We start from the raw sequence: 11,835 nt of genomic DNA, 5'->3' as shown, positions 1-11,835 counted from the left end.
GTCCCACCCAAACCTTTTTCTTTTTTTCAGGAAAATATGAAACCAGTATTCCCTCATTTTATGTCTACAATGTCTTTGCACAATTTCATTCACTTTGGTTCATTTCTTGTGACCATTCGTTCCTCAACTTTCAAAATTTTGAGTAGGGGCTTTTGCCCCCCCTAAAACCACTTTTGCGCAGAAAAACACGTATTCGTTTATTTTGTGTGTAGTATCTACCTGCGTATTCTTTTTCAAAATCGGAGTGTTACACTTGGGAGGTATTACTTGTGAGTCATAATGTTATATGCATCACTTTTACTCTTCTAATAGAAGCAAACCCTTGACCTCCAAGCGTTACCGGACCAATTGTCTTTTGGACGAAATGCCCTTTGGACCAAATATCTTTTGGACAAATTCTGTTTTGGGCGAAATGTCCTTTGGACCAATTGTCTTTTGCACCAATTGTGTTTTGGACGAAGTGTCCCTGGACCAAATGTGTTTGGACTAAATGTCTCTCGACGAAAATCCTTTGGACGAAATGTTCTTTGGACCAATTGGCTTTTGGACGAAATGTCCTTTGGACGAAATATTCTTTTAACCAATTGTGTTTTGGACGAAATGTCCTTTGGACCAAATGTCTTTTGGACGAAATGTTCTTTGGACCAATTGTCTTTTGGACAAAATGTTCTTTGGAGAAATTGCCCTTTGGACCAAATGTTTTTGGGCTAAATGTCTCTGGACGAAAATCCTTTGGACGAAATATCTTTGGACGAAACGACCCCCAACTACCCACCGTCCCACTCTGTTCTGCGCATTGTAGACAGCATCTTCTGAACACTGGTGAGCTTGTCTACGTTTTACTTTCAATATCTCCATTTTTCTTCTTCTGAATCTCCATTTCTAATGAAAAAAGCTCAGGCATTTTCGGATTTTGATATTTGCAATTGTAAGAGTGGCAATAGCAATAGGAGTTCAATTTTGAGATACAGCTTGTGAGTTTTAGAGGAGCTAACTGCTGGAAAAAATTTTTGAATAACCTGTCATATATGAATTATTATACCTAGTATAAAAAACTGAAAGTAACTATGTCTGCGTGATTATCACGGTCAAATTGCAAAGTCAAATGAAATGACATTTGGTATATAATCAGGCCCCAATCCCAACTGGGAAATTATCATACGCATATCACTTTCATTATAACACATATCCTTAGTGGGGAGTAGGTGTCCGAATTTTTGCGAAAAACTGAGTATCTTACAAGCCGTTCAACTTAGAGAGCTTAAATTCAGTATATAACTTTTTACTAAAAATAAACAGAACGTGTCCTGGCATTTTTAAAAATGTGTTTTATGAGCGGGAGGATTTTCTATATATTGGAAATTGGTAGTGGGTTGATTTGTAAAAATTATCGAAAATGATTTATATTAGTTGAGAAACTAATTGAGGAATGAAAACTACAGTCCTTTAATTTCATACCCACTGCTTTCTAATATAATAATTGCTGAAGCTGGTGTTTAATATATGGATCGTTCAGAGCATAAGGCAATCAAACCATAAAGTTGTGAGAAAAATATACATAACATTTGTATTCCAAGCTTAATTTCATGAGCATTTTAAACTAGTACGGCATGCTTAATTATATGGAAAACTAGTTTTTCTTTCTTTTCTTCTTACGTTGGTTTATTTTATCTTGATTTGATACTTTCAAATTTCATCCTGTTTTCTACTGAAATGTATATGTAAGCGAAGAAAGAAATAATTATATATGATAAATTTAAATTCATCTTAATTTGGAAGATGAGAAACACTTTACCATTGTATATCGTAAAGGTCAGATCCACCGGTATTGTAACAGAGCGGTGCTTGAACGATTGACGGTAGGAATTCAAACTTCGATAAGTGAAAATTTCACAGTCTTGTTTTATTTCAAGTGTAACCTCTTTAGTCAATGGAGAGAAGGACGTGGATCATGGGTCAGAGTTGATTACGTTGGTGGGTCGGAGTTGGTCACAATGGTTCAGGGTGGTTCATAGTTGGTTGTGGGTCAATTCTGTATTCTACCATTAATTTCATAATTCGCAATCACCTTGTCCTTTAGCCTAAAGACACAATCGTGGAACGTAGAATTTAATATTAGTGATGTAATAAACCCATAATGGGTCGCTTCTTGTTTTACCTTGGTGCATTATACTTTTGCAATGGTAAGACAAGTCTTTACCTCTTCTGGGTAGTTTCACAGTTTCACACTTGTAGAGGTGGTCAAGGAGTTTTCAATGAAGGATTTATTACCATCTTGAACGCTCGCTATTTTGCACAAGTTAGCATATAGACTCGGGACTCTTACCATTTTTTTAAAATTTTAGTAATAGTTTTAAATGACATATTACTTGATTCCCCTTACCATTTTCAAATTTTGAGTTGAACTCCTCCTGAGACCCACCGGGGAATCTTGGGGCAAATCCTTTTTCCTCGACACGGGGTACCTTTGAAATTATAAAATAAATGTTTTCCGGTGTTGACATCTGTTTCATCGTTTCAGACTTTTATTAGTGTCAACGGGAGTAGTAGTATTGGCGTCACTTCAGGACACTTTTTGGCCCCTGGGTCCCTGCCTCAGGACCCATGGTCCCTGGCCGGGGTCAATGACCTAGGGGTACATAGGACCACCCCTCTAAATTTTGGCAGGGGTACCATGGCCCACCCCTTAAATTTTGGCAGTGGTACATAGGACCACCCCCCTTAAATTTTGGAAATTGCCAAATCTAAAAATTTGGTATGGTAGCCTAGGACCACAGTATGTACCTCTATCAGTATTGGGGGTCTATGTCGTTCCATTGCCAAAATATAAACGTAAGCAATACGTTATACCACGTGTTTGGTTTTTGGTCCATTTATCCCCCTTTGATGAGGTCCTATTACCTTATATAGTTATATGGGCGTATACAGGGTTCCATTCCCTTTCATAAGATATGGGTATATTGGTGCACCCCGGGAGGGGTACCTTAGCCCACCCTTAAATTTTGGAAATTGCTCAATTTCAACATTTGGTATTATAGTACTGGACCCTAACATGTATTATGATAAATTTGGGTGGTCCACCTCGTTCCCTTTTAGGGGTACAAAATTGCCAAAAATATAAACGTAAGCAATACGTTATACCACGTGTTTGGTTTTCGGCCTAATTTATCTCCTTGGATGAGGTCCTATTACCTTATATAGTTATATGGGCGTATACAGGGGTCCATTCCCTTTCATAAGACATAGGTATATTAATGCACCCCGGGAGGGGTACCTTGGCCCACCCCTTAAATTTTGGAAATTGCCCAATTTAAACATTTGGTATAATAGTATAGGACCCTAATATATATTACTGTAACTTCGTTCCCTTTTAGGGGTGCAAAATTGCCAAAATATCAACGTAAGCAATACGTTGTACCACGTGTTTCGTTTTTTACCTAATCTATTCCATTGGATGAGGTCCTATTACCTTATACGTTATATGGTCACGTATGGGGATTCATTTCCTATCATAAGACATAGGTACATTTGTGCACCCGGGAGGGGTACTTTGACCCACCCCTTTAATTTTGGAAATTGTCCCTTTTATATGTTTGGAATTATAGTATAGGACCCTAATATAAATTACTATAAATTTTGGTGGTTCGCCTCGTTTCGTTTCATGGGTACGAAATTGCCAAATTTTAGTACAACCACGTGTTTGGTTTTGGCTCAATTCATCCCCTTGGATGAGGTCCTATTACCTTATATGGTTATATGGTCATGTATATATTGGTCCATTTCCTATTATAAGACATGGGTACATTGATGCACCCTTTAAATTTTTGGAAGGGGTACCATGGCCAACCCCCTTAAATTTTGGAAATTTTCCAATTTGAGCATTCGGTATCATAGTACATGCCTCAACATGTATCATGATAAATTTGGGTGGTCCATCTTGTTCCCTTTCATGGGTAAAAATTGCTAAAATATAAACATAAGCAATATGTTGTACCATGTGTTAGGTTTTTGGCCCAATTTCTCCCCTTTGAAGAGGTTCTATTACCTTATATGGTTATATGGTCATGTATATGGGCTCATTTCCTATCATAAGACATGGGTACATTGACGCACCCTTTAAAAATTTGGGAAGGGTATCTTGGCTCATCCACTCGGTTTTAGAAATTGTTTAATATAAGCATTTGGTATCATAGTACAGGACTTCAATATATACCACTATAAATTTGGATGGTCCACATCGTTCCCTTTCATGGGTAAAGAACTACCAAAAAATCAAATTTCGGAGGTTATTGACACCTATTTAGCACGTTATATGGGTATGTACAGAGATTTATTACCTTTATATGTTTATGTTCCCTTTTGAATTTGGGAATTATCAAGTAACAAAATTCGGTAAACGTTTTCTAGGACCCATTGGTGTTCCTCTTATGACCAAATATTCAAAATTAAAAGTTATTGACCGGCTTTATTATTGAATAACTACAGGATTTATTACTTTTTCATAAGACACAGGTGTATTTGTGTACCAATCTTAAATTTTGGGAGGGGTACATTTCTTATTGTCATATCAATAATTGGTAATTGGATAGTATCTCATTCATTGGGTAAATCATTGTCAAATATGAGTATGATCACGTGATCAGTTATTAACCTATGATGGGATTAGGAGTCCAGAACAATGGTACATTGAAACTTTGTAGGATAATTTGAGAATGCGTCATTGGTTTCGATTATTCCCGCCAAATATAAACGTAAGCAAGACGTTGTACCACATGATTGTCCTTGATGAGGTAGTGTACAGGGATTCATTTCCTTTGTTGTGGTACTTCTTAAGTTTGAGTACACACACTTCTAGAAGACAGTTGGTTCTACTCAGGTAAACAATTGACGGACATTATTGACCATATTGAACATATAATGATATGATTAACTCTAAGACTTAGGTATATCAAGAGAAGTATTCTTTAAATTTGGGAATGGTGATAAACAGAATTTTAACATAAGGTGCGAAATTTGAAACAATACATTGAACTTTAGTCACAGCTCATAGTCTAAGATCATTGGTGGTGATTGATTTGACCTTGAGCTTTAGAAATCTGATAGCTAACCTTATTGAATCTTATGACTCATAGACGAAAGGCAATACATGCTACAACAGTTAAAATTTAATCATAAGTTGATGTAATCTGACACTAGCAAAGTTATTGTTAATGCAATTTGATTGGCTGATCACTATCTTTCGTACAATCTGATTGGCTGATCACTATCTTTCGTGCAATCTGATTGGTTGATGATTTTCAAATCTTTGCTGTATTGAGTTTGAAGATTTGTTTAACATTTAAAAATCTTGGTTTCGTTCAACATTTTGCACTCACTGATAAATATGATCAAAAACATTTATTTGTTAATCGAATAGTTAAAAACCGGATAAAGTTTGACGGTTAACCGTGAAACGTAAAATTTTTAGTTTGAAATTTTTTGTTTGAAACTTTTTGTTTCGAAATTTTGTTTGAAATTTTTTTGGACAAATTTTGTTTCAAAAATTTTTTTTAAACATTTTTCGTTTGAAATTTTTTAAAATTTTTCGTTTCAAAGTTTTGTTTAAAATTTTTGTTTGAAATTTTTCGTTTCCAAATTTTTTGTTTGAAATTTTTTGTTTCAAAATTTTGTTTGAAAAAATTTTTCGTTTCAAAATTTTGTTTGAATTTTTTTTCGTTTGAAATTTTTTGAATTTTTTTTCGTTTCAAAATTTTGTTTCAAAGATTTTTGTTTGAAATTTTTGTTTCAAAGTTTGGTTTGAAATTTTTAAAAGTTTGTGCACTCATTAGTAAAGAACCGGAACTGTTTAGAACAAAAACCTTTGGCAACATTGTGGTGCAATAGTACACGTCAGAACATGGGGTTGTACTTGAAATGAAAAAAAACACAATTCATTGAAATGGATCATTTTATTACACTCCACATACATCCATACCAGATAGTGGTTTTAGATATTGTCGATACAATGTATTTTGAACTTCTTCCACTAGTTTGTCTTTAGCATATAATTTTAATTCCAATTGAAGTCTTTTAAGGTCTAATGCAATATCAATTGGTGGAAACTGAATGTCCATTTGATCACAAATAAACTGTTTATCAATACATGTATGCACCCACGAACGATGTTGACAACCATCACAATATCTAGATACATGTTGTACAATATGCATAACACATTTTTCAAAATAGTACTTTTTCAGGAATATACTTGTTTTGTTGCACACTTCCACTGCATGTTTAACACACTGAAATACGCTGATGAATTTGTTCCTTCCGTTTGTGTTAGATACACCATGTTGCGAGGGACATGAAATGTACTCTTTTTACGTAACAGCACCATCTTCTCTACGAGGACTGTACGCAGCCTAATGATTTGACTATGGTCACATTTAGCTCATCATGAAAATAATCGTTCATTTGGTCGATTCGTTAACATAATATTTGCCATTCTTCACAGGTCAGTTGTACACCAAATTGTTCTGCTTTGCCTAATCGAATCACTGGTTCAAATGATCTAGCACTGATACCAATCATCACATGTTTTGTTTGAAATATATTTATTGGATAATAGCTTGCGAAGATGAACTCTTTATCGTTAGAAGTACACATCTTTCCTCCTGAAAAGCACTTGCTCAAATGATTTCGTGGGATGACACTGTATTGGTTGATTTATAGAACTACGGCTGACGTCATTGGTAAGGATTGTGCTGACGTTTGAATTCATGGTTTCATCACAGTTGCTGACGTCATGCTGACCAACCAAATTCATACAACTATGTCTAATGTGCTGACGTTTGAATTCATGATTTCATCACAATTGCTGGCGAATCTGGCTGTGTACTAAATTCAAATTGATGACTTCGACCCAAGAATCCTTTGTAACATAAAGATACAGATCCAGTATTTAAGAAACGCAGCTGTTCTTCTTGTTTTGATGCTTCCATGGGAAAATATCTTGCTGGTAAAATTATATTCTTATCATTTTCAAGCTTCACAACGATTCTTAATCCAAACTTTGTAGGGATCATTTGGCTAGCTAAGATTCTATAAGGTACATTCTGTTGTAAATCAGTAATCTTGGTAAATGATTTCATCACATCACGCGTGTTTAGAAACTGCAGACAAGTAGCCATGATGATGTTATCATGAATACTAACTCGAACGATACTTATATATGATGCAAAACTGATGACGTTGCATTATCATATTCTGACGTGTACTATTGCACCACAATGTTGCCAGAGGTTTTAGTTCTAAACAGTTCCGGTTCTTTACTAATGAGTGCACAAACTTTTAGAAATGTCAAACCAAACTTTGAAACAAAATATTTGAAACGAAAAATTCAAACAAAATTTTAAAACGAAAAAAAATTTTCAAACAAAATTTTGAAAAAACAAAATTTGGAAACGAAAAATTTAAACGAAAAAATTTTAAACAAAAAATTTTCAAACAAAAAATTTTCAAACAAAAAAAATTTTCAAACAAAAAATTCCGAAACAAATTTCAAACAAAATTCTGAAAAAAATTCAAACACAAATTTGAAACAAGAGTTTTCAAACAAAAACTTTCAAACAAAAAATTTTCAAACAAAAAATTTCACGGTTATCCGTCAAACTTTATCCGGTTTTTAACTATTCGATTAACAAATAAACGGTTTTAATCATATTTATCAGTGAGTGCAAAATGTTGAACGAAACCAAGATTTTTAAATGTTAAAACAAAACTGAATGCAGCAAAGATTTGAAACTCATCAACCAATCAGATTGCACGAAAGATAGTGATCAGCCAATCAGATTGCACGAAAGATAGTGATCAACCAATCAAATTGCATCAACAATAACTTTGCCAGTGTTGTAGCATGTATTCCCTTAAGACTATGAGTCATAAGATTCAATAAGGTTAGCTATGTATCCCTGTACACTACCTCATCAAGGTCAATCACGTGGTACATCGTATTGCTTACGTTTATATTTGGCTGTAATAATCAATACCAATGACGCATTCTCAAATTATCCTACAAAGTTTAAATGTACCAATGTCCTGGACTCCTAATCCCATCATAGGTCAATAACTGATCACGTGATCATAATGATTTACCCAATGAATGAGATACTATCCAATTTTAAGAACAATTACCAATTATTGATATGACAATATGAAATGTACCCCTCCAAAAATTTAAGATTGGTACACAAATACACCTGTGTCTTATGAAAAAGTAATAAATCCTGTAGTTATTCAATAATAAAGCCGGTCAATAACCTTTAAATTTTGAATATTTGGCCGTAAGAGGAACACCAATGGGTCCTAGAAAACGTTTACCAAATTATGTTATTTTATAATTCCCAAATTTAAAAGAGAACAAAAACATATAAAGGTAATAAACCATATAACGTGCTAAATAGGGGTCAATAACCACGAAATTTGATTTTTGGTAGTTCTTTACCCACGAAAGGGAACGATGTGGACCATCCAAATTTATAGTGGTACATATTGAAGACCTATACGAAGATACCAAATGCTTATATTAAACAATTTCTAAAACTGAGTGGGTGAGTCAAGATACCCCTCCCAAATTTTTAAAGGGTGCATCAATGTACTCATGTCTTATGATAGGGAATAAACCTATATACATGACCATATGACCATATACGGTAATAAGACCGCATCAAACGGGATAAATTGGGCCAAAAACGAAACACGTGATACAACATATTGCTTATGTTTATATTTTGGCATTTTTTTTACTCATGAAAGGGAACAAGGTGGACCACCCAAATTTATCATGATACATATTGAAGTCATGTACTATGATAGCGAATGCTTAAATTGAAAAATTTCCAAAATTTAAGAGATTGGCTATGGTACCCTCCCGGGGTGCATCAATGTACCTATGTCTTATGATAGAAAATGGACCCCTATACATGACCATATAATCATATTAGGTAATAGGACCTCATCGAAGTGAATAAATTAGGTAAAAAACGAAACACGTGGTTGTACTAAAATTTGGCAATTTCGTACCCATGAAAGGGAACGAGATGGACCACCGAAATTTATAGCAATATATATATATTAGGGTCTTATACTATTATACCAAATGCTTAAATTGGGCAATTTCCAAAATAAAGAGGTGGGCCAAGGTACCCCTCCCAAATTTTTAAAGGGTGCATCAATATACCCATGTCTTATAATAGGGAATGGACCAATATACATAACCATATAATCATATAGGGTAATAGGACCTCATCCAAGGGGATAAATTGAGCCAAAACAAACACGTGGTACAACGTATTGCTTACGTTTATATTTTGACAATTTTGTACCCCTAAAAGGGAACGAGGTGGACCACCCAAATTTATCATAATAGATGTTAGGGTCCAGTACTATAATACCAAATATATAAAATGAGCAATTTCTAAAATTTAAAGGGTGGGCCAAGGTACACCTCACAAATTTTTAAAGGAGTGCACAAATGTACCTATGTCTTATGATAGGGAATAGACCCCTATACATAACCATATAACCATATAAGGTAATAGGACCTCATCCAAGGGGATAACTTAGGTCAAAACCAAACACGTGGTACAACGTATTGCTTACGTTTATACGTTTATATTTTGGCAATTTTGTACCCCTAAAAGGGAACGAGGTGGACCACCCAAATTTATCATAATACATGTTAGGGTCCAGTACTATAATACCACATATATAAAATGAGCAATTTCTAAAATTTAAGGGGTGGGCCAAAGTACCCCTCCCCAAATTTTTAAAGGAGTGCACAAATGTACCTATGTCTTACGATAGGGAATAGACCCCTATACATAACCATATAAGGTAATAGAACCTCATCCAAGAGGATAAATTGGGCCAAAAGAACAAACACGTGGTACAACGTATTGCTTACGTTTATATTTTGGCAATTTTGTAGCCCTAGAAGGGAACGAGGTGGACCACCCAAATTTATTATAATACATGTTAGGGTCCAATACTATAATACCAAATATATATAAAATGAGCAATTTCCAAAATTTAAGGGGTGGGCCAAAGTACACCTCCCAAATTTTTAAAGGAGTGCACAAATATACCCATATCTTATGAAAGGTAATGAACCCCTATACATGACCATATAACTATATAGGATAATAACACCTCATCAAAGGGGATAAAATCGACCAAAAACCAAACACGTGGTACTACGTATTGCTTACGTTTATATTTTGGCAATTTTATACCCCTAGAAGGGAACGAAGTGGACCACCCAAATTTATCATAATACGTATTAGGGTCCTATACTATAATACCCAATGTTTAAATTGGGCAATTTCCAAAATTTAAGGAGTGGGCCAAGGTACCCCTCCCAAATTAATCAAGGGGTGCATTAATATACCCATGTCTTATGAAAGGGAATGGACCCCGTATACGCCCATATAACCATATAGGGTAATAACACCTCATTCAAGGGGATAAATTAGGTCAAAACCACCCGAAATTTGACTTTTTGGCAATTTTTTACCCATGAAAGGGAACGACATAGACACCCAATACTGATAGAGGTACATACTATGGTCCTAGGCTACCATACCAAATTTTTAGATTTGGCAATTTCCAAAATTTAAGGGGGGTGGTCCTATGTACCCCTGCCAAAATTTAGGGGGTGGGCCATGGTACCCCTGCCTAAATTTAGAGGGGGGTTCTAGGTACCCCTAGGTCATTGACCCCGGGCCAAGGTCATTGACCTTTGACCTATGACGTCATAAAGGTCGGGGTCAAAGTCGAAAGTGTCCTCAAGTCACGCCCTTACTACTACGGGCTTTATGGATACCATGCTTCTTTATTCTCTTAGTTTTCAGATACAAGCCCCCGTGTCGTAAGCGTCAGTGGACCACCGATGCGCAACTGGCGACATCTCGCCAAAAGTTGGTGATCCCGCAGCTATGATCCGTGGTGGCCCCACTTCGGTTTTGAAAATTATACCACCAGCGGCAGAGACTCAACGAAACGCCAACGAACCACAAAATTTCTCCCCCAAAATATGTTAAATCGCCAATATGCCTGATTTGTTTATATTCAGGTGAGTGTACAAACACTAGGGGAAAATAGAGCAAGTATCCCAAGGTGGGCGCGAACCTTCAACCTTAAGTTTACTTGCCGCATATTCTTCTGACTTCGCCACGGAAACGATGAAGAAAATCTCGCTTGTAGAAGGATAAATTATTGAGGTATTAATTTAGCCAATCAAACAAATTCCTCTATCTCAAGTTCTGTGAGATGGTACTGTGTACCGTTTCGAGACTTATTGCTTTCTGGTGGGGTACTATCTATGTGCAAAATTTGAGAAAACCGCCGGCGTGCACCTTCGGAAACTCTCCTCTTTAGTGCAATGTTGACAAGAGATGGTGTGGGTCAATGAAACCTTGATCCGCAAAATACTGACCCACTACACATCGTGACTCACAACGACTCAACTCCCAACGTGACCCATTCACCCACCATGACCCACTCTGACCCACCACCAACTATAAACAACTCTAAACCACTAAAATACATCGTCATTAAGTTTGATCCATTATCCACGCCATCCTCTCTACTGACTTAAGAGGTTATATTTGTAATAAGCCATTTTTTTACAATAGTTAGCTCCTCTAAAAACTCATAGCCTGCATCTCAAAAGCCAAGCAGTAAGTCCTATTGCCATTGTTACAACTGGAAATATCAAAATCCAAAAGAGCCTGAACTTCTTTCTTCATTACAACCAAATGAAAAAAAGAAGAAAAATGGAGGTCTTGAAAGTAA

The sequence above is a fragment of the Thermobia domestica genome, chromosome 16 (assembly GCF_964235325.1).
Source record: "Thermobia domestica chromosome 16, izTheDome1.hap1.1, whole genome shotgun sequence".
In the NCBI taxonomy this organism is placed as follows: Eukaryota; Metazoa; Arthropoda; class Insecta; order Zygentoma; family Lepismatidae; genus Thermobia; species Thermobia domestica.
Note: the sequence above shows the minus strand (reverse complement) of the source record.